Raw genomic sequence first — 23,962 nt, 5'->3', positions numbered from 1 at the left:
TGCAATTTGAAAAATAGCCTTTGAGATTGGCGGTGGCATTGACTTCGCAGGGAGTGAGGTCTGAGCTGCTCTGTTATAGATTATGCCGGAGGTCTCAGATCTTTTTCCTCTCAGGCTCTGCCTTCCTTCTGGGAAGCTCTGTGTGCAGCAGATCTCTTTGCTCTGAACAGCAATTCTTTGACCTCATACCTTTCTTGTTATGGGTATTGCAGGCCTTCCAAGGGAAAGCAGAAACAGACTAGTTTAAGTTTAGCAACCTGGTGAGCTTAATATAGCTTTGGCAAGAAATCGCGATACAAAGAACCTCAGTTAATCAGCCAAGAGTAGCAAGGGACAAAATAAACTCATTTTTAAAATAATAAATGGAAATGGAGAGGAAAAGAGAAGGGTGAGGGAAGAAGAAGAAAATTAAAGAGGAAGAGAGGGCCAGACAACAAAAAGAAGGAAAAAAAAGGAAGAGAATACAAAGGTTGGGGAAGTCACAAAGTTCACCATCTTCATATGTGCCAACAACAAGTTGAGTAGAAGGTGGTGATAGATAGCAGGAGAGTTCACACAGGCACTGACATCACTTGAGCTCCCTCATCCCACCTCCAACGTTTTATTATTATCATGTAATATCTAATAATCAGAGGCAGATTTAATGGCGGGCACACCGGGCAGGTGCCCTGGGCCCCGACTTCTGAAGGGCCCCACAAAACCCCAACTTTACACTTTTTTCTAATGACACAAAGTTCGGTTTCATTACTACACTGCATAAAATATGGTTAACATGTATTTTTATTTTCCCTGTCTCTACCGTTTTTTTTAAGGGGCCCAATATTTTCTTCTGAGCCCAGGGCCTCAACCGAACTTAATCGCCTCTGCTAATAATACTTAATATTAAGAAGAAACATCTTTAATTAATTGACACAGACATTTACTAATCACTCTGCCAAGCACTTTATGTACATGATCTTTGTAATGCCCAGAATATTGTCCTCCCCTTTCTACAGATGAGGAAACTGAGGCTCCCAGAAGGTGAGCACCTTGCCCAGGAGAGACAGCTCTGCTCTGTTATCTATTATAAATCCAGCGGGGGGGGGGGGGGGGGGGGCACAAGGGCTGATCCCAAGTGCATAGAGTTCTGCCAGAATGAAGTCAAAGAGGGTTAAGCTTTCCCAAGACCCAGCTATTCTAGTCCTGAGCCAGGTGTCCTAGCACAACCCTTCCTCCAAGTCTGAGGCTGTCCCAGGCTCCAGAGATTTCAGAAACTGCATCAGTCTTTCTGTTGACACTAAGACTATCATGGAGTTTATGTGGGTAGAATTATATATTTATTACATTAAGCATTAACTTCTTCACTTCATTTAAATGAATATTTATTAATCCCTTAGTACATAGAATATCATTGGTTTAGTGGTGTTATGGAAACAAAACAGAAAAAACAATTAATAAACTTCAGCAACTGACAACCTAGTGGGAAAATCACTTATACATCATACCAGAACCCACTGAGCACAATCCCTGGGTACCCATGAGCAAGCCATGCTCTGGTCCCCTCACATAAAAAATAAGTAAGTAAAATTTTAAAATAAAAATAAAAGTAAATAAAAAATAAACTTTATTTTTAGAGCAGATTGAGGTTCACAGCAAAATGGATCAGAAAGTACAAAGAGTCTCTATGTGCCCCCGCCCTGCCCCTTCTGCAGAGCCTCTCCCACCATCAGCATCCACCACCAGAGCACGACACAGGCACAACAGCTGAATCTGTGTTGACACATCATTATCACACAAAGTCCATAGTTTAGATAAAGGTTCGCACTTGATGTTATATATTCTTTTTTTTTTTTTTAATCCTCACACGAGGATATGTTTATTGATTTTAGAGAGAGAAGGAGAGAGAGAGAGAGAGAGAGACATCAATGTGAGAGAGATACAGCAATCAGTTGCCTCCCGTACACATCCCAACTGGGGATTGAACCCACAACCTAGGCATGTGTCCTGACCAGAGATCGAACCCAAAACCTTTTGGTGTATGGAATGATGCTCCAACCAACTGAGCCACCTGGTCAGGGCTTAATGTACATTCTTTAAGTCTGGACAAATGTATAATGGCGTGTAGCCACCGTTATAGTAACATACCGAGCAGTTTCACCGCCCTAAAAATCCTCTGTGCTCCGCCTATTCATCCCTCCCTCCCTTCTACTCCTGGCACTGCTGATTTCTTCACTGTCACTATAATTTTTCTTTTACAGAATGTGATTTATTTGGAATCATACAATATGGAACCTTTTCTGATCAGTTTCTTTCACTTAGTAATAGGCATTTAAGTTTCCTCCATGTATTTTCATGGCGTTATAGCTCATTTATTTTAGCACTGAATAATATTCCATTGTGTGGATGTACCACAGTTTATTTATCCATGTGCTGATTTCTGTGCAGATAAATTTTCAGTCCATTTAGGTAAATACCAACGAGTGTAAGTGCAGGATTGGATGGCAAAAGTATTTTCAGTTTTGTGAGAAATTACCGAACTGTCTTCTAAAGTGGCTGCACCCTTTTGCATTCCCATCAGCAGTGAACGAGAGCTCCTGTGGCTCCACATCCTCCCCAGCATTTGGTGTTGATTACTCTACTGTTTAAAATACCACTCAACCGAGTTATGTGGAAACAACAGGAGAACGAAAAATGACTGAGCAACAAAACAAAAGGTCACATTTTGCGATGTTCATGCGGCAGGGTTTCTCTTGCCCTTCCTCAAACTCACCATACTCTTATTCTGCACAAAATACTACGTATTCAGTTAGGTTTTCTGTATTTTCAGGCCACTGAGAATTAGAAGTGTTAAAGAGACCAAGTCCCTGAAACTATAAAACAAAAGACACATGCATTAGTCTGTTAACAAATGAGTTAACAAACAAGCATGACATCCTGCACTTTTTGGAGGCATAACTACACATCAGCTTGTCATGACAGACATCATAAGAATGACTTTGAAACACTTGTTGAAAGAAGGAAACGGTCCTGGAAATATTGTGGGGAACACTTTATAAGATATATGGTTGTCTAACCACAAAGCTGTACACCTGAAACTAATACAAAATAATGTTGAATGTAAACTGCAATTGAAAAATAAAATTTAAATTAAAAAAGAAGAAAGGAAATAATATTAAAGATGTCATGGCTTTTAAAATCTAAGGATATAAGTTCCTTAACTTGCAGATTTGTCGTAGGAATTCTGTGAAATGTATGTAAAATGTTCAGCATGGTATTTGGTACACAGTCATGCTAATGAATATTGGCTGCTGTGCAATGATGGTGAGCCAATTACCAAGGGATTAGACAATTGGAAGGAGAAATGGAAGGGAAAGGGTATTGGAATTCCTTGGACATTTGTTGAGATCCTACTATTTCCCAATGTGAATTCAAAGGTAAATGGTATGAGGTTCTTTTCTTGAGGAAGTTCTTGTCTGGCATATCATATAATTATAATAGAAAATTATAAATGTCATAACACACCAATTTTAAAAAGTGGTGTGATAACAGATGAGAGGACTGTTCATTTTGACTGCAAGCTATAGTAAATGTTTGGACTAGGAAGGATTTTCCTGTTTGGTGAGGGGTAGGCATTTTAATTTTAAGGAAGGACATTCCAGGCAGAGGAAACAGACCTTAAACAAAGGCATGAAATCATGGAAATCATGTCACAGTCAAGTATGAAGACCAGGGTCAAGTTTTTAAAATATAGCCAGAAGATGGACCAGAAAGTTGCCCAGAGGCTAGTTTAGAATTGCCTGGTGGGTCATGCCAGAGTATGCCTAGTGGATCATGGCAAAGGGTTTTATTTGAAAGTCAGCATGTTGCTATTAAAGGCTTTAAGCTGAGAAGCTACATAATTAAACATCTACTTTCAGTGCATGCTCACACTGAAGGCAGGATAGAGAATGAACTTGAATGGGTAGACAGTGGAGTTAGGGAGATCCGACAGGAGTTCTTGGAATTATCTGAGTTGCAGCAGAGGCCCTGAGTCTTGAGAAAAGGAGACAGGTACACTTGATAAGACTTAGTGGTCTATTAGATGAACTTCAAGGAGGGGGTAGAGAGAGGGTATAAAGAACTTAACAATTAAGCATGACTCTGAGGTCCCTAACTTGGGTGACTAGGGCAACGCAAGGAAGGAACTTCCTGTAAACCAGAGATTTATTTTGAATCTTCACAGTTCTCTGCTGGCATGAAAGGAGCTGAATCCTTAATACCATTTCAATTCTAAGCTTATTTGATATTTTCTTGCTCCATTCAAGGAAACACCACTTGAATTATGCCATAAGGCTAGGACCAAATGAATGCAACTTAATTTTTTTTAAATTTCCCAGTAGAGATAGACAAATATACTCAAAGGAAAATTTCCAAACCAAAAATGATCAAATATTGTCTGGGTCTGGACCATCTAATGTGGTAGTCTCTAGCCAAAGGCTATTGAGCACATGAAACGTAGCTACTCCTAACTGAGATGTGATGTAGGTGGAAGTCTCAGAGATTCAGAATAAAGAAAGTAATACAAAATACTTTGTTAATTTTTGCATTGATTGCATATTGAAATATTTTGGATAGATTGTATCAAATAGAATATACTGCCAAAATTAATTTCACCCCAATTTTTTTTAATGCAACTATCAGAAAATTTAAAATCATATGTGTGGGTCACATTATATTTCTGTTGGTCTACTAAATTCAAATCTTATGATGTCAATATTTGATAACTTTATATAGGCCAAGGTTATATTTTGTATTATTGTTTTTCTTCCTATTACTGAGAAAGGTCTCAACACCTGGTGTTTTCTAATATCTTCCTACATATCTTTATCGCATTAAGAAGGTAGTTGCCATAGCAACTGCCACAGCACATTGCATTTACTACACCTGGAGGGAAAGAAATAAACTGTCATCCTTCTGTCAGTCAGGTTTACACATTTATAATGTTTTTTATGTGTATCTGGGTCTTCCTTTGCAAAGCAGAGCACTGAGGGTAGGAAACCTGACTTCTAACATCTGTCTGTCACTGGTTTCCTTGGGTCTGTATAAAGAGAATGGTAACTATCTCATATCCCTTTGGGGGGTTATGTGATGTGGATAGTTACAAAATGTTTTGAAAGTTATTCTTGGGGCACTGTATCAGTCTAATATCACACAGTTTGATATAATAATGGCACCTAATATTACTTACAATGCTGGAGACAGGCAGGAAAGACCAGTTAGTTCCCTTTGGTGGGTATGGGGGTGGGAAATGAAGAAGAAAGAAAAGAGGTCAGACTGGGAAAAACCAAAAGAAGGTTGATCAGTGTTAGCATTTTTCCCACAGATTTTAACAGTCCTTTTTGAGTACTTTCCATATTAAGCCACAGGCTCCACTGGCTGAGAGACTGGGAGCCCAGAGACCACTCAGTGTGCAGTTCATCCCAGTTCTGACATACAGAAGTGAACAGGCTGGGATTTTTTACGTTGACCATCATGTTTCATGATGCTTTAAATATGCTCATTTATGCCATCTGAGTTTCTGCAAGAGCCTGTCGCTCATGGGTTTAACATGCTTGACCCTCAATATACATCATTTGGACAAAGATGACAGAAGCTAAGAAAGTGAAATTGGGAGGGACTGAAATAATTCGTATTACCTTCACCCAAGACAGTGGTGGCTTCAGAACATCCCCACGGATCAGCCTCCCGGGTTTCAGTGTGGTTAAAAGTAGACGCTGGGGGCTTGGCCTCTAAGAGGTGTTTGCACAGCAAGTATGCAGTTTTTTAGTTGGATGTTATGCTTGTTTGAGGTACTTGGAGAAGGTTAACGGGGGTCAAGCTCAGAGTAGAGGAGCTGGCTAAAGACCCCTCTACCCAAGCCACCCCTTTGGCATTTCACAGTACTCACATCTGTGGCTAAAGTAATAAACAATCTACATGTTAGATTTTGCTGGCACATGTGTGGTAACTCAGTGTAAGGCTTTTCGCCTGATGATGCACCCTATTATATGGAAACTCATTCAGTGATTTATCTAAGCGATGCACAGCCACCCTAAAAGAAAAATCAAGAAACTACTACAGTCACATCCCAAGATATCAGGTACATCTTGAGAAATCCCTGCTAACTCTGCACTGGCATTTAGGAGGTCCTCAGCACAAAAAGAATCAAAACAAAGGGAAATAAAAATACACAGCGACAATTCAACACCTCCCCACCAAGTTTCAAGAAAGGCGAATTGTCATTGTTTGTTTGCTTGCTTGCTTGCTTGTTTGTTTGTTTATTTGTTTTGAGTGCCTCCCTTTCTGCCTCTCCCTTCACTGGCGAGGAGGGGGAGGTTGGTGGGGAAGAGAGGAGGGGAGTGTGGCTTTCTGGTCAGAACTCAAATACTGTACCACCACTTGAATTATATAATGGAGCTGTTGTGAGTCAGGTGACAGGCTCACTGAGTAATTCCCTGCAGAAGGAGACAAACTGCATGTTAAAAAGCTCAGCAAATAGTCTAAAAGAAAGTAAAAAAAGAAAGAAAGAAAGGAAAAGGAAAGAAAGAAAAAAGAAAAAAAAAGAGAAAAGAAACCAAACGTAAAAGCAACCTAGGCCTTGAGTTAGATACTTCCAAGCTGCAGTTTCCTCCGACTCCTCTCCAGGCTGAACCAGCTAGGAGGGCGGGCGGGTGGGCTGACTGAAGAGTCTGAGGACTTGCAGAGGCTGCGGAGGGCCAAGTGCAGGTCGGGGGTCTGCTTTGGATCATCGGCTTACTTTCTGTTTCATTTCAAAAATGTTCCCTGCTTCCGACACTGATTGCCTCCAAGGTCAAGTAAAACGCATGACTCCTTGGAGACTCCAGCCAGGCTTTTAAGAGCCGAGGCTTTGTGAAGGTAAGCAGGGGGAGGGGGGCGGGGGGCTCTGCTGCCTCCAAGTAGTCTGGGTGCATGCACGGAAGGCCAGCTGGAGTCTGCCAACTTGTTCTGGGATCTGAATGAGCCTGGAGAAACCATCTGGGAAGGGGGTTTCAGGTTAGGAGAGGGATAAGATGGACCCTTCCTGCCTAGATGGGTGGCCACCCAAACCATGATGAGTTGCCGACCCCCTTCTCTGCCCCACTCCATCCTGTGTAGGAGCTGGCAGCAGGAAGGGCATTGGCACGGGCTGGCCGCGGCGGGAAGGGAGGCAGGCGCAGGGGCTGCCTGGCACGGAAGGCTGTATGGGCGTGTGGAGCATGTGTATTTCAGAGCCCAGACTTGAGGAGACTGTTGCTCAGTCTAAGAAAGCACAGTTATTTGGAGAGCCAGAAAACAGAGCCAGGGAGGAGGCTCCGTGTGTGAGCAAAGAGCTTTGGGAAATCTGTAAGGTAGGCATCTGAAACTTAAATAATTTTATTGCTTTTTGTGTGTTTGTTAATTGGATTTTGTATTGGTTTTATGTTTTGTTCGTTCTAGGGAATTTTCCCCTTATGGAGTTGCCAATATTAGCAGATGTGTTTTTACAATCCTCGGGGAGGTTCTGAGGGCGTGCTGGAATTCACTGGTGGTGTGCAGATGCCTGGAGGTCAGAGGGGATGCATGGGGGAACTAACAGCAGTGTGTTTCCGATCAGGGAGATTCACTTGCAAATCTCACTTCCACGAGACTTGCTGAAGTCCTGGACACCCACTGAGGCGGGCAGCTTAGGAGCCTCAGGAAGTTTCTGACCAAGAGATAGGCAAGAAAACATCAAATCGGCAATTGATATTTTGGGGGAGGTGGCATGGGGAGAAGTTGTTGATGATAAAAAAAAAATAAAGATAACTAAAAAAATGAAAAGATTAAATAAAGGAAGGGGTTTGGTGGGACTCCATCTCAGGCTGTAGCATTTTAAGATAAAATTCAGCACAGAGATAAAAATCAATATGGGAACTGATAGTAGTAATAAGAAATGCTACAACAGATCCCCCCCCCCCCACAGACTCCTAGACAACCTGAGAAATAGGCAAGGCTTTAGTTTGCAAGTTTATTTTAGTTGCTATTCTTTTTTGGCCACATGAGATGCTCTAAACAAAATACGAGGATGTTAGAAATAGGCCTAGAAAGAGACAGTCCAGTTTTTGCTGCCCCTCACTCCTCCCTCACCTCACTCTCATTTTGGAGCAAATTATATGAGTTCAATGTGTCTAATATAAACAACTCTGTGGAGTGGTACAATTATCACTGCAGGAGGATATTTGGATATTAGAATAAAAATGATCTTGAATCAGTGGTTCTTGTCTTTGAGATCATGGACCACATTTGGAAATTGAAAAGTCTGCTGTGGCCTCATCACTACCATCTCTTCTGATGCTCAACAAACAAAACTAAACAATGACCAAAAAGCCAAAAGGCATAGCATAATGAGGTTTCTAATTAAAGCCCACATTTGAAATATAGATAGTATGATATTATAACTATTCATAATATTAGCGAAGAAGTTATGGAACCCCTTTTGCAGGCCACGAAGTCCCTCCAGTAAGCACTGCTTAAATAATTAATATCAGCACAGTGAGTCCCTTTTATCCAGGTTTTCATCAGTTGAAACTCGCTGGAAACCTACATTTCTCACTTCAGTAATGTAATAAGGTCTGAGATTCATGAGAATGAATTCATGAGAATGACCAGTCAGTGTCTTCAAAATCACAGATTACGGATGCTCTGAATAGTTTGGAGTGCACTGCCTTGTATTCTCATTCTCTGAAATTTAGTGATCTGCCTAAATGGTGCTGCCCACATTGTCCACCCCCAGAACCAGGACTTGTGATCTTACAAAGGATTTTTGTATTACTTTCAGTTGAGGGACGTCTGGGAAAATGCAAGTGTTTGAATGTCCATTTCTGGGACAGTTCAATGGTTTATGGGACAACTGGTCTTTATAGAAATATATATACCTTGGTGCAAATAAATTTTTGTATTCATACTGACCTGAATTTGCATTTCCATTCTGCCACCTATTCGGTGAGTGACACTGGGGTCAAGTTTTCTGACCTTTCTAAGGTTCAGTTTATTTACCTGTAAATTGGATAGTAACAGTACTAACCTCATAGATTGTATAGGAAGTAAGTAAAATAATGTATGGATAGGACAGCACATAGCACAGTATCTGGTATAATTAGCATATAATAAATATACCTCCTATTATTATTGTTATTTATGGGACCTAGTGAACACAAAATACTTGAGAACTGGTCTTTTTATTTTCCTTTTACTGTACCAGAGGGTAAAGAATATGTTGTGCAAATTCAGATCAACATTAGTGATCTTCAGAATGTTCTGATATTAAGTCATGAGCATCTCTATTATTCTTTATGAGAAGATATCACCATTCCTATATTTTGGACAGAATAGGTCATTGAACTGGTTTAAGCCACACAGACATCAGTGGCAGCAGCAGGTTGGGGAATATATGTCTGCAGACTCTCCGCCCCCTCGCCCCTGGATCATGCTTCTCCTGCTGACCCTGCAAAAGCAGAGTAACCCTTGTCCCGAAGAGCCTCAAACACCTTCCCATGGATGTAGTCTTGGTTTGGCAGGCTTGGATTTTCCTACTTTAGCCCTACTATAAGTTGTGGCTCTGAATCTACTGGGCTCAGGATAAAAGGTATTTGTTTACCTACTTAGTCAACTCATGCAGGTGGGTGAGCATGATCATGATACCCAGTTCCAAGCTTTCACAAAGACAACACAGTACCTGCTGCCCTTGTCTAGCCCTGTAAGGACTGTGTTTTTATTTTCTCCTAGTCTCCAAACATGGGGATTTCATGCCTCCCATAGGGCAAACTCCCGACTATAGACAGTGAGTCCTCACTTGATGTCATCTGTAGATTCTGTAATTTCAAGCAAAAACAATGTATAACAAAGCCAGTTTTACCATAGGCTAGTTGACATAAACAAGAGTTAAGTTTCTATGGCATCTCATCAATGTTATAATGAAACAATGTTGAACTAAACAACATTATTTGAGGACCTGCTGTACTATAAAGTCAAAGACAGTCATATAATTAATCTAAAGGACAAAAATGTCAAAAGGCCTTTACTTTTACATTACATGGGTACTCAGCCTCCTATAAAACACAGAATCCACAGTTATAAGGCAGAGCCTAAGAGAAGAGATTTCATAAAAAGTCTTTCAGGTAGATCCTAGGCTCACCAAAGAAACTAACTGCATCAAAAGTCCTCCCTGGGATTGATCATCAAATGGCAGAGTGACAAATAGTGTAGTGTCTTCTTCTAAGAAACCCACCACAAAGACAACACCAAAGTCTAAAATTAAGAGAAACAGAAAAGAAAAAAAAAAAAAAACCCTCAGAATTACAGGAAAACAAATAAGACACACAATTCAAAAATAAAGAAGCAAATTTTGAAATGTAAAAACACCCTAAACTCAGAAGTATGTATTATAAAGCTAAGGAGAAAGAAAAAGGAATGAATGGAGAAACAGCAGAAAGGGTGCAAATGAAAGTCTTGGTTATAAGTTCAGTGCGATTCCCTGAGTAAATCATTCAGTTGAGTCTATTTCCTCATTTGTAAAATGATAAGAATTATTCTTGCCCTACTCCCAGGATCACTGAAAGGAACAAAAGAGATACCATGTCAAAACGAAAGAGATGACAAGAACCTTAGATTATTCCCCTCCACAATGTTGTGAATATGATCTCCACCTGGAACTATCAAACAGGTATTAATAACCATATAGGATTAAAGGAAATTGACCCAAAAAGTAAGAAAGAAGTTTGTGTTACTAAGAAACAGGAATTTCTTCTTACTAATAGGGAAGAAAATCACTTTGGATAATCCATAGCTAATGAATAACCAATACCTATTGTATTAGTTTGCTAGGGCTGCCATAATAAAACACCACGAGTCGGGTGGCTTAAACAACAGAAATTTATTTTCTCACAGCTCTGGAGTCTGGAAGTCCAGATCAAAGTATCTGCAGAGTTGGTTTCCCCTGGGGTCTCTTTCATTGGCTTGCAGATGGCCACCTTCTTGCCACATCTTCACATGGTCTTTCCTGTGTGCACGCACATCCTTGGTGTCTCTTCCTCTTCTTATAAAGACACCATGCCTAGTGGTTTAGGACCCCACTCATATGACCTCATTTAACTTTGATTACCTTCCCTCAGGCCCTATCTTTAAGTGCAGTCACATTTTAATGTACTGAGGGTTGAGGATTGAGGGTTGAGGAATTTTGGGGATGCACAATGCAGCACATAACCTCTATCTATGAAGAAAACTCATTAAAGGGTATATTCTTGTTTTAGGAATTTATCGGGTCTGGAAAGAAAAATGATATTGCCAAGCTGTGATGGGGAGACACCATTGAAGGTAGCCTGATAGACCTGGCCCAAGATTCAGGAGAAGCTTGGCATCCTGGCGTATTTCAGCTAAGAGGGAAAGTGAGGAACTTGTTTTTTGGCCTTTCACTTGGGTGTTCTGTCACAGAAATGGCAGATTGACTTTAGCGAGGTTGTATCTCTCTAATGACAGCTGTTCTTGGAGGATGGACTTAATTTACGTGATTTGAAGGTCAAAGTATTATGTCATTTCATTGGCTAATTTCCAACTTCCTTTCAATATTCTATATCTTAAAGGAAGTGGAGGATTGATCCTATTGTCTGGGTTCCTGCCATGTTTGGTGTGATTATACATGCTTTGCACCCATTCTTCAGACCGTCCCCAACTCTCCCTGTTCTCATGTAGTATGAACAGTGGTATTCAGTGATACGGTTACCTAAAATACACACATATGTACACACACATGCACACACATTTATTTATTCATGAAACAAAATTTGTGAGAAGAGAAGATGAATTATGAGTGGTGATAACATATCATTTTCTTTCTAAATTTCAGATCTTTGATTTCAGAGAAATCAAAGGCCCAGCTCATGGCTGAGATGTCCCCACAAATATGGGAAGCAGAGGGGAATTAACAACTATACTAAATTCACAGACATGAAAAGGCATGAAAGAGAAAGTGATAACAGGAGGAACAGGTGATTTACAGGTGTACACTGATAAGGGTGAGCGTGCTCACTGCCTTCCCCATTCTCCTCTCTGCTTGCACATTCTGGTAAGGGACATCCCTGCTCCCTGTTAGCGGTCTGGATGCTAGGTCCAAACAGGAAACATGAGGATCTCATGCAAACAAAGATATGTACCTTGATTTTCTTTTTAAAACAACTGATGGTAGTAAAAAATTATATTGGGAGGAACAAAGCAGCACACATTTACTAACTTTAAAATACCCTGCTGTGCCCTCTTTCATTAAAAATAAGATAAGCCTTCAGTGAACAAAGGGAAAGAATCAGTTCCCCAGGCTTCATGATCATACCTCCTGATCCTTCTTCTGGTGTGCTTTCATCATAAACAAGAACACAGTCCATTATTAACAGACAGTTTTCCCATTAGACCAAGACCCATTTCAGAGGCAGGGGATGTAATGGGTTATTGGGCTAAATTAGTTTGCCCACCCTTCAAGCTGTTTGGACACAATGTCCTCCCCAAGTGTCAAGTGCTCTTGTTTGGGGTATTAGAAAGAGGCTTTGGGAAAAAAAAAACAAAACTGTAATGTAATTCGCAATATATCAGGGACTGTATAGTTTCTCTATGATTTGGAGGTTTATGACTTGCCCCCCAAAAGACCTGCCTCTTGTTTCAGCTCTCATACTGTAAACAAGCACACATTTTGCACTCTATTTAGTCTCAGGTTTTTCGCATTTTTTGTTGTTGCTGTTGTTGATTTTGCTGTTTAAAATCCTCCCCAGGTGTAGGGCTGAATTGCTGTTTAGTGTTCCCCAACACAGGAAGGCTGTGATGTTCCTTCTAGAGAACATATGTGTTAGCTAAGCTTCCTTCAGGCATGAGTTAAAGCACGGTGGCTGCGAGTTTGAGGTTCATAAGTCAATCATATATATACACTAAATAAGGTGTCTTTAAGCAGAAACACACCTAAGACAAGGCATATATTGATCAGTTGATGAAAACATTGTGACGAGAGAGTTGCCGGCACCTAACCCTATGTTCCTGTAGGAGGAATGGTTCAGTGTTGACTAATTCAGTTCACAGTGACTATAGAACAGGCGACTGTGAATGTGGAGAATACCCTAGTTGTTTCCACTCACAGTGAGGTAAACGAAGGCTGAAAGAGATAAGGACCTTGTCCAAGGCTCCACAGCTGGCATAAACCCAGTCTGCCAGCCTGGAATGTTATAATGCAATGACATAATACACCTGTAATGACAAAACAAGGGCCTGAACCAGGCAACAGCAATGAAGAATAGGGTAGAGATGGTAAATTACAAAGGGTTTAGGAAGTTGAATCAACAGGACTTGGCCAGTGCAGACAAAGAGGGGGAGGGTGTCGAAGAGGACTCTGAAGTAGCATAGCAGGAGGTGGTAAACTGTTGGAATCCGGAAGTTTGCAGGGAGGGTAAGCCACAAGTTCAGCAGGGATGAGGGCTGGGCTAGAGGACAGAAATGCCAGCTGTTATTTTATAGCACTCACTCTATTCCAGATGCTGCTGAGAGGCTCTTGCTAAATAACCTCATTTAATCCTCACATCGACCCTATGAGATAAGAGTCATTCATCGATACCCTATTTGTAAATAACAGAACAAGGAATTTAAACTCAGAGGGAGTGGCCCTGAAGGTTACAATCAAGTGAGAAATTTGGGAGTTCGAGATCTTGGAGGAAGAAAAGCATTAGTTGTAGCGATATCCTATCCTGTTCTCTCCTTCCACCACGTATTTCCCTACCTATTTATGTTTTTGTTTGAATTCTTCACTCCCACAGGAATGTTGCTCTTCTCTGCTAGGCTTTAGAGGGGTTTTGTTTCATTTTGTTCTCTTCTGTTTTTGATGTGATGAAGGGGTGGTTAAAATTATTTGGTAGCTGTAGAAATTGGCATAGTGTGTTGTGTTTGCTGTGCTATTTAATAACAAAGGTTGCACATTTCAACGTTTTCTAGGATGTAATAAATGCTGCTTAAAGGAATCATTCTCCTAATTACCCTTGTATTTCACATTAATAGAGCTGTGGTTTATTTACAGACACATCATTAACAGAGAAAAGTATGATTATGCTATTTGTGCACTTGATTTGGGTCACCTGGCATAAAAAGACTTGGTCTTCATTTTGCTTTTTATCTCAGATATCAAGTATTTTTTCGACTATCTCTGAACCTCAAAAAAAAAAAAAATGAAGTTTCTCTTTGAGTTACCGAAATCTGTATTGCTGACACTTACTTGCCTATTTCCCTGATAGGTTAAGAAATTAAATATTCTCCCTACACTTAGGTATTAGGGTTATTCCCACAGCACTCCTAGTAGTACTATGCCTGGGGGTAACGCGTGTTCTGTCTAAAAAGTGCCAGAGCTGTTTATTATATTCAAAAACATGTTAACAATATACAATAGGAAAAGCCTCCTCTATCAGAATCTTGAGCTCCTTTTTTCTTTCTCAAATGCCTCTCCAAGATGTCCAGAGGGTGAGCATTCTTTCTGACCACACAGACCATGCACTCCAGAGCCATGACACTCCATCAGAATGCCTCTGCCCACAGAGTTCAAATGCTAGAAATTGCAATAGCAGTTAGCTTCATCTCTGTAGGCAAGTGGGAAAGAGTTTACCTAAAAGGGAGCCTCTATTCTTTGAAATAACCCAAGTTTGAAACCCTTCCTTTATAAATCAGAAAGAAACCTCTTGAACTGTCTGAAACCAAGAGAGTTGTGATGCAGCTGGCAACTGTACTGTCTACTCAGTCAACTGAAAATCTCAGATGAAGAAAATTCTGTATTTGTATATAGAGCCGGGAACTTAGGAACAAAAGCTAACCCAAACAAACAAAAAATAAGATGTTAAAACATCTTTGTCCTCTTCCTACATTGCCAGAGTATAAAAAGGAAACTGGGAGAAGTGAAGCCATGTTTGATTCAACAAACATACGAAACCATCTTTCAAATATTATGGACAGAGTAAAGTCCAAAGTGTGTTTTGCAAAACTCAAGGGAAAATCACTCCATATGTTTCTGATTTATTTATAGTTTAATCATCAAAATATTGCTTTGCAAGGACTAGCTATATCCAAGAAATCTTTTATGAGCCATTTTAAAACATTGTCTTAAAAACAGGAAGCCGTGTTTTGCCAAGAGCTAACAGATGCCTGAGCAGAGGTTCTGGATTTGGTTGTGGGGGCAGAGCCCTGGACACTGAGCATTCTAAATCTGACAGAGCTGATTTCATAGCCCCTCTGGGGAATCTGTGCTGTGTGTCTGTCTCCATTCATGAGAGTAATAGAAACCCTTCAGGAAAAATAACCCAAGGGGAAGGTGACCACTGGTTGCCATCATTTCCACCCAAACTCATTCCCTTTCATGGACTCTCATACCCCATTCGCCATACTCCATTTGCTAAATGATAATTCAGGAGATAATATCTTTACTGAAATTTTAATATTAGTATAGTACTAGTATCTTAGCCCTTAGAAACTTAAGGTATAATTTCTTAAGTGAGCTTGGAAAACAGCAGCTTCAGAAGAGCCATTGACTCTAGGAATAGAATTTTTTTCTCTTTATTTTTGACGGTTTTTTTAAAGAACTAAAATTCTTAGAACTGAAGGCTTCTAAAATGGCTTTAAGTAAAATAATGTTTATGCTGCTTTCTCTCATATTGTTCTTCCTCAGCAGTTTTCAAAGTTCTCTGATTAGCTTCACCTGGGAAATTGTTAGAAGTGAAAATTCTCTGTGCCCACCTCACACCTTCGGCTCCCAGTAGTTCCAATTTACTTCAGAATCACTGAGGGCTCCTTAAAACACATACTGCTGGCCCCACCCCTGATTTCTGATTATGGAGGGCTGGAGGTGACCCAAGAAGTTGTATTTCTAACAAGTTCCCATCCAATGCTGCTGGTCTGAGGACCCCACTTGGAAATGACTACCTACATCCTTACTATTGGTTTGCAGTTGAGTAACAGTGAGGTGGACACTGAAGTACAGGTGGAAGTTGAGACCATTTCGGGTGCATCCACTAAGGGTTACTTGGGGAAGCGTTTCAGTGGTTGAAAAAGGATGCCATCTCTTGACATTCCTATGGACCGTTATTCATGGCCAAAGAAATGCAGTAGTTTACATAATTATTGAAATGATTGCATAAATCTGAGGCTGCCACAAAGATTTAAATTATGAAGTAGGAGCACCACCAGGCCAATAGAACACCCATAGTTTTTATTTTTTAAACAAGTTTTTAATCTTCACTCGAAGATATGTTTAATGATTTTAGGGGGAATGAGAAAGAGAGAGAGGGAAACATCAATCAGTCGCCTCCCACATGTACCCCAACCTGGGTTATCAAACCCACAACCCAGGCATGTGCCCTGACCAGGAATCAAACCCTCAGCTTCTTGGCGTACAGCATGATGCGCGAACCAACTAAGCCACTCAGCAAGGGCAACAACACCTATGATTTTTAGAGACTTTCGTGAATTAGACTGTCTATAGACTTTAAAATTATATAAAAGGAGTGACTAAACTCATCTAGTGACATGAGATTTTTCTGTCATTAAAACATAAAAGGACTTCTATTGCATGGATTCTTGTGTAAGGAATATTGGCTATATAATGGGAAAATGTCTTTGATAAGAATTGTGTACTGACACAAATGGACTGTTCTGATCCCCAGGCAAATCATGAAACTGGAGCTCAGTGAAAGCATTTCAGCAGGGTGTGCTGCTTTTTGATAATCTGACAATACAAACAAAGAGCTTATAGAACCTTCTTTAAAAAGAAAGTGATTTGCAAACCTTCAAATGCATTAGAATCACCTGAGAATCTTGTTAATATTCAGGTTGTGATTCAGCAGGTCTGGAGTGGGACTCAAGGTCATTTCTTTTTTTAAAAATTGATTTCAGAGAGCGAGAAGAGGGATAGAGAAAGAAAGAAAACAGAGGGAGGGAGAGAAAAACATTAATTTGTTCTTTCTCTTGTTTATGCCTTCATTGGTTGATTCTCGAATGTGTCCTGGCCAGGGATCAAACCCGCAACCTTGGTGTATTGGGACAAAGCTCTAACCAACTGAGCTACACTGTGAGTGCTCAAGGTCATTTCTAACAATCTCCAAAGTGATGCTAATGCTGCTGGTCCATTGAACCACACTTGAAGAAGCAAGGTTCTAGAATAGAGGTCCAGGATCCTGGGAAACCTCTAAAAAATTCTAAATCAAATGGTCTGTGTGGGACTTTGGCATAGATATTTTTAAAGCAGCCCAGGTACACATTTTTCTGTGCAGCCAGCACAGAGAACGTCTGACCTGGAAAAGTGTAGTGAATAGTTCTATGCCACCTCTCTCAAAATTCGCATCTCACTTACAGTGAATTCATACTTCTTGAATAAGAGCCTTAAGTGCCTTTTTCTATGTTTCTGGCATAAGAAAGAGGCAAATACTTTAGATTCCAGATGTGCTGATTGCAGAGTTGACATTCCACTATGACAGTTTAGCAACCTGTTTGATATTCTCACCTCTACAGAGAGTCTCCCTATTTACTCAAATAGGCGAGCTACAGATATAAGTACGGGTAAACCAACATTGATAGTCAAAAAATGTTTAATATGTCAAGTTCTAAGACATAAAATAAACATCAAGAGAAAAATTTGTCTTAAAAATGTTAAGAGCAGATATTACAATACACGTCTGCCGCATAAATAAGTGTAGTACTATTTCTGTAGAGCATTTTATTCTACTTATAACTGTACCCCGATGGACCTTCTTGGATGAGTCACCTGCAAAGTGCACCCCTAAGTAGCTGAATGTGCTATCTGTAGTTGGGGTAATTAAATATTGTGCACTTAAATGTTAGAGAATGCCTGCCAACTACAGTTATTTCAGTTTTAGCCTAGTTGAATCGGAGCTTCTCTTTCTCACAATAATTAGCCAACAATTGCATTACTTCTTAAGGTCACGCCTAATATCTGATAATAAAACTACAGCAACACAGAAAAGGTTGTGTCCCTGTTTATTGTGGCAGATGGATAAAGACTCAATTTGTCCAATAACTGCTTCACATTATTATATCAAATCCAAAAGAAGGGAACTTAAATGCACAGCACTATTTTAGAAGTTAAATTTAATCCACCAAAGAGCCATTCTTATCCACCCCATTTTTTTTTTTTGACAGAAGTATTATGACAGACTTTGAAGAAATAAAAATTCTGATGCCATATAAATGTTTCCCATTTTAAGCTATGGGTCATTCATGACCATGAATCTAAGACTGACAAAGACATTATTGCAAACATTATCTTCTTAACCATATCTCCATGTAGTAATAATTAGTAGAATAATCGGTAATAGAACAACTATGTCCAGGACAGACATGAAGCGATGTTTTTGTTCTCCAGTTTGGTACACTATTTTGAGCCCCTTTCTGCTCTGCCTTGTCCCTTGGAGTGGACTTCACCCACTCATGTACCAGGATGAGCAAACCAACCAACCAGAGATAGAGGAGATACTTTAGGATCCCTTTTTTCTCTGATTTCATCTTTACCCAGCAGTAGCCTGGAACTCCTCTCTTGATCTCTTTGTATATCATACTTTTATTGTTGTCTTCTTCATTATTGGACTCACAGGCTTAGGCTTGGCCACATTGTGGCTTATACCCCCCTACTGCCCCACTTAGAAACATCCTGCTCAATCTCACCTCCAAGGAACCCATTCCCACTGGGACAACTTTAGCCAGGCCCATCTAGCTACAATTACAACAGACAAGTAAAATGAAAGGGGTCTGACCCTCAGGTTACTGAACACACCTATGTGGGGTGGAGAGAAGGGGGACGCTAGGAGGAGGAGTGAGGGGAAAGCTTTAAAATTTATATACTCTTGAAAAATCATGACTTTAAAATGTATCCTTTAAATTTCAATTCACTATAATAGTGGAAGTTCTGACTAATAAATCCCAATTCCCCTCAGGAGTACTTTTAGGTAGACCTAGTTATTTTATTTTTGAGAAAAGAAAAGCTGGTATAGAAGTGTGAAGTGATGACCAATAAGCTCATGGAGGTCCGTTTGCTTAAAAGTGAAATTTTCTTCCTGAATCAAGGTAAACCACATTTGTAATTCATACGAGGGAACAATGCCCAAAATCCCATCAATGGCAATCATTGAGCTGGGCTTCATAATTCTAATAGCCAGAGATTGTTTCCAGCTTCTGATGATCAATCAGATGTTTTAGGGTAGATGAGTTTTCAATAAGAAAATAAGCCATAACAAAAGAATGGAAAATGACTATAAACATTAAAAGCAAAACAAGTAAGGCCCTGGCAAGGTACTCAGTTGTTTAGAACATTGTCCCTATATGCCAAGATTGCATGTTTGGCCACAGGTCAGAGCACATACAAAGAATCAACCAATGAATGCATAAATAAGTGGAACAACAAATCACTGTTTCTCTCTCTCTCCCCCAAAATCAATAAGAATAAACAAACAATAACAAAGGATGGGCATACACAGTACTGGGCAGAAACAACACCAAGAACCACTGGACTAACCCAGTCAGGAACCTTCTCTTGTGCATTCTGTTAGAATGAGTTAGTTCTACAGACAGCCATCCTTCAGCTGCACTGTCCAATGTGACACTCCCGCTACGTGTGGCCAATGAGCACCTGAATGTACCTAGTCCACATTGTGATGTGCTAGTCTACGCATTAAAAAGATGCAAAACATCTCATTTACAATTTTTATATTGATTACATGTTGACTAATACCTTGAAAGATTAGATTAAAGAAAATATATTTTAAAAATTAATTTCACCTGTTTTCTTTCTTTTTTTTTTTTTTTAATGCAGCTACTAAAATACTTTAAATCACATTTGTGGCCCATATTGTATTTCTTTTGGACAGGGTCATTCTAGAGCCTGAGGGTAGAATAGCAAAGTTAAATTCCATGAAGTACAAAAAGCAAGAAGACCATAAGAACAAAGAACTTTTTATATAAATTTTCTTGTATTTAAAAATGGTGGTTTTAAATTAATTTTACTTTGCCCTTCTCTGTAGTTCAGTACTTCCTGCACAAAAGTTAAAATATCCAGCAATACCTGACTGCTGTGGCTCAGTGGATTGAGCGTCGGCCTGCGAGCCAAGTATCACTGGTTCGATTCCCAGTCAGGGCACCACACAGTGCTGTTTCTCTCCCTCTCTTTCTCCTTTCAGCTTTCTCTAAAAATAAATAAGTAAATAAACAAATAAATAAATAAAAATAAATGCTAACAATTAAAAATATATATATATATCCAGGAACAGAGATTTAGGAATGAAAGATCTTTCCCAACCTACCCTAGGCGGAAATACAGAGTTGGGCAAAAGTAGGTTTACAGTTGTTCATATGGAAAATACTGTAATAATTAATAAATAATACAGGAATAAACTATGCTTCATATACTTTCACAACTGTAAACCTACTTTTGCCATACCCTGTGTTTCTCAAGTTAAGTAGACTATGCCTATGCAAACAATATAGCCATGTTTTGTACAAAAATTAGTTGAGGAAAATGAAATGCTATATAATGCTATATATTTCTTGATGTATTATAGACTTGTACACACACACCAGTCAAATATCCATTAGTAATTTATGTGAGTGGCAAATGGACCCAGGTAATCTCTGAAGTTTCAGCCTAAGTTTATCTTCTCTGAATTTTTCAAAAGTCTGAACTTGTTCAGACTGGAGACTTTAAATTTATCCCATTGATAAATTTCTAGAGTGCCAAGTCCCGGGAAAGATACTAAGGATACAATGATGAATGAGATAGATACAGATCCTACTTTCTCAGGACATACAGGGAATACAAACAGGCAATTACAATGTAGCTTGATGAATTGCAGAATAAAGAGCTACGAAAACACGCTGCAAAGGCACCTAACAAGGACTTCCTGGGAAGAGCAGAGTCTCTGTTGGGACCTGAAGTATGGAGAGGTTGTTCTAGGGGGAGGGACATGTACATTGACATGACTGGAGGCAGAAGATTGTAAATTGTGAAAACTCAGAGAATGAAAAGGAATTCTGTTTTGCTTTCTATCAGGTGAGGGGACAGAAGATTGACAAGTTTGAATCTAGAGAGGTAGATATGGGCCAAGAAAATAGCCCATACATTGTATGGTTTTGTGAAATGGCCAGAAAAGGCAAATCCATAGATTAATTGTAGTGTAGTGGTAGAGTGAGAATAAGGAGTGGTGGTAAATAGGCATCTGTTTTCTTTTTAGGATGCTGAAAATGTTCAGAAATTAGACTGTGGTGATATTGTACAACTTTGTAAATATACTAAAATTCATTGAACTGTATGTACACTTAAAACAGGAAAATTTTATGGTACATAAATTATGTCTCAATAAAGCTATTAACATAAAAGGGCATCTTATAAATTCTGCTGAGAAGTTTTGATGCTTTTCCAGTTGTGGCAGGAAGGTAATGATGACATAGTTTCGTGCACCTGCATGTCAGAGAGCTCCCGGTGACATTGCACACAACTGCTGCGTGAGGGTGAGGTGAAGACAACTGACTGCTATGGAGCATCTGCTGTGTAATAAATGCTGTATAGACACCTTATCCACATCATCTCATTTAAATCTCACAAAATCCTACTGGTACCTTGACTTTGGATGGCTTAGTATGGTCACAATAGAGATGTAATTCCATTGGATCTGAAACATAGACAGCCACTGCTTTACCTAGAGGCAATTCAAGCTCAGGGAGGTGAAGTAATTTGCCCAAAAGCATGGACAGTAAGTGGCTGAGGCAGGATTAGAACTGAGGGAATATAGGATCTAAGGCATTGCTCTTTCTACTCTGCCCTGCTGCCCTGAGACTGGGTGAATGAGCGTACTCAGCATGGGTCTGAACTATTTGGTAGATGGCCCAGCAATAATACTTACATATACCCCTTGTATTAGTTTCCTGTTATTGCTGTAATAAATTGCCACAAATTAGGTGGTTTAAAGCCACACAGTTCAAGAGGTCAGAAGACCAAAATCAGTCTCAGTGGGATAAAGACAGAATTGGTTCCTACCAGAGGCTCTAGAGGAGAATTCATTTTCCTGCCTCTTCCAGCTTTGAGAGGCTACATGCATCCCTTGGCTTGTGGTTCTTTCTTTGCAATGATTTTACCCCAACTTCTGATATCATCACAGCTCCTTCTTCTCTGACCTGACCTTCTTGCCTCGTTCTTATAAGGATCCTTGTAATTACATTGAGTCCATCTGGATATTCCAGGATAATCTCTATTTTATGAGCCTTCATTAAATCACATCTGCAAACTCCCTTCTGCTGTGGAAGGTAACAGTTCCACAGGTTTGGGAATAAGAATGTGGACACCTTTAAGGACGGGCATTATTCTGCCTACCACACCCCTGCTCTAAAAACCTGCGTTTGAAAGTAGTCTGGGAATAAACATAATCTTTCATATTTTGACCTTGCATACAAACTCAAAATATTCTTTTTATTCATAGCAACCAAAATCAAAACTAGAATTAATTAATACTATTATTCATTTGTCTTCAATTTCAAATGTCCTCCTCTTGAAACTTTAGATAAATAAAATAAATAAATAATGTGATTTGTCATAAAGAATATTATTTTCTTCTGGTGGTATTATTTTTACTTGATAAATTGCAGGATTACTTTACTATGTCAAGACCTCAGAGAGTTCTCATGCCAAAAGAATGTAGAAGTTTGGACAAGTGAGAACAAACACACATGTAGAATAATATTTATATTGCTCATAAACATTTTTGAGGCATACTTTCTCTTCTACAATGCCATTTGGACAACTAAGAGCTTTGTAGATCTCATAGTTGTTTTTAAATAGGCCAGTGTCTTGTTTTTTAAAGGTTTTGTGGTGTCTAGTTTGCTCTAGGTTTACCCCTTACAGCAATAGCTGTAAATTGCGTAAGTCAAGGCACCAAAGTATATCAGAAGATGCAGACTAAATCAGAGGCCACAAGACAGCCTTGCATCCTCTCACCAAAAGCACAATATAGAGAAAGGGACTTATCTATTATTATTCAAGGGTCCTGGGCTCTGAGGGCTCATTGTTCCAAAGATAGGAGACCTTACCATATTTTTTTTTTAATATATCCATTCAAAACATTAAGTAGTAAGAGTTTGTGAGTTGAAGAGAATGGGATGTTCCTTTAGTTCTTATGGAGAATTTTTCTATATACTCTTGTCTCCTTGACTAACGATAATCATACCTTCCTCTACAACTCCTGTCACCTTCACAGAATATACAATCCCTTTAATTTTTGTTCTCTTATACTCAGCATATCACCATGGACTTTTTCTATTCTTCCATTCAAATCCCATGACAAGCTACTGCTAAAAGTAGAATTTCAGTTCAAAAATGTCCTTGGTGGTTAACCAGGTTTAAGTTTCACTCTCAGAGTAGAATCTTGGGGGATTCAGGATATTTCCTCTCTGCCATTAACTGCTCTCGGTGGGGACCTCCCAGGCTCAGATATACCCCTCGATTTTTAACTGCCACACACAATCATGGGACCAGCCCATTCTGTGTTTCAGCCCCTCTTACCAGTCTCAATGTGGCCTCTTCTTTATATCTTTGGTTATAAGACTTTTGTTCAGTTAGGCTTCAGGCAATCCTGAATAATGGCTGTTCTGTAGTTTGGTTGTAATTTTGATGGTTATTAACTGCTTTTGTGACCTTGGGGGTCAGTCTGTCCGGAACTGAGTTTTTCCATATGAAAACCAAACCAATCAGGGTTGTCTGATACATCTCTAAGGTACCTTTTGGTTCTAATATCTTAGAAGCCCAGAACATTTAGTGATATGGGAACTATGTGTTGGGTCTTGGTTTGGGTTCCCAAGAAGTTGATCCAGAGATAAAATTTTGAGTACAAGTAGTTTATTTCGGAGGTGCACTCAGGAAATACTGGCAGAGGTTTGGGGAGATAAGACA

The 23,962-nt window shown here is 39.6% G+C and overlaps 1 protein-coding gene across 4 annotated transcripts in view; it reads left to right on the top strand.

Annotated features, from left to right (window-relative positions):
- PHACTR1 (phosphatase and actin regulator 1) overlaps nucleotides 1–23,962 on the top strand; it is a 551,412-nt gene that overhangs the window by 227,512 nt on the left and 299,938 nt on the right. Inside the window, exon 1 of one of the 4 annotated variants that reach the window (XM_090269811.1) lies at nucleotides 6,716–6,873. The exons of 2 other annotated variants lie outside the window; for them this stretch is intronic. The gene's annotated coding sequence lies outside the window, so the exon portion shown is untranslated. Of the gene's footprint in view, nucleotides 1–6,715; nucleotides 6,874–7,185; nucleotides 7,347–23,962 lie in introns of those variants that run through there. One more of the 4 variants, XM_090269810.1, reaches the window with a different exon arrangement.

Source organism: Furipterus horrens, unplaced genomic scaffold (genome assembly GCF_987537825.1).
Source record: "Furipterus horrens unplaced genomic scaffold, mFurHor1.1.pri manual_scaffold_3, whole genome shotgun sequence".
In the NCBI taxonomy this organism is placed as follows: Eukaryota; Metazoa; Chordata; class Mammalia; order Chiroptera; family Furipteridae; genus Furipterus; species Furipterus horrens.
The sequence above is the reverse complement of the archived record's forward strand: the minus strand, read 5'-3'. Positions and strand labels throughout refer to the sequence as shown.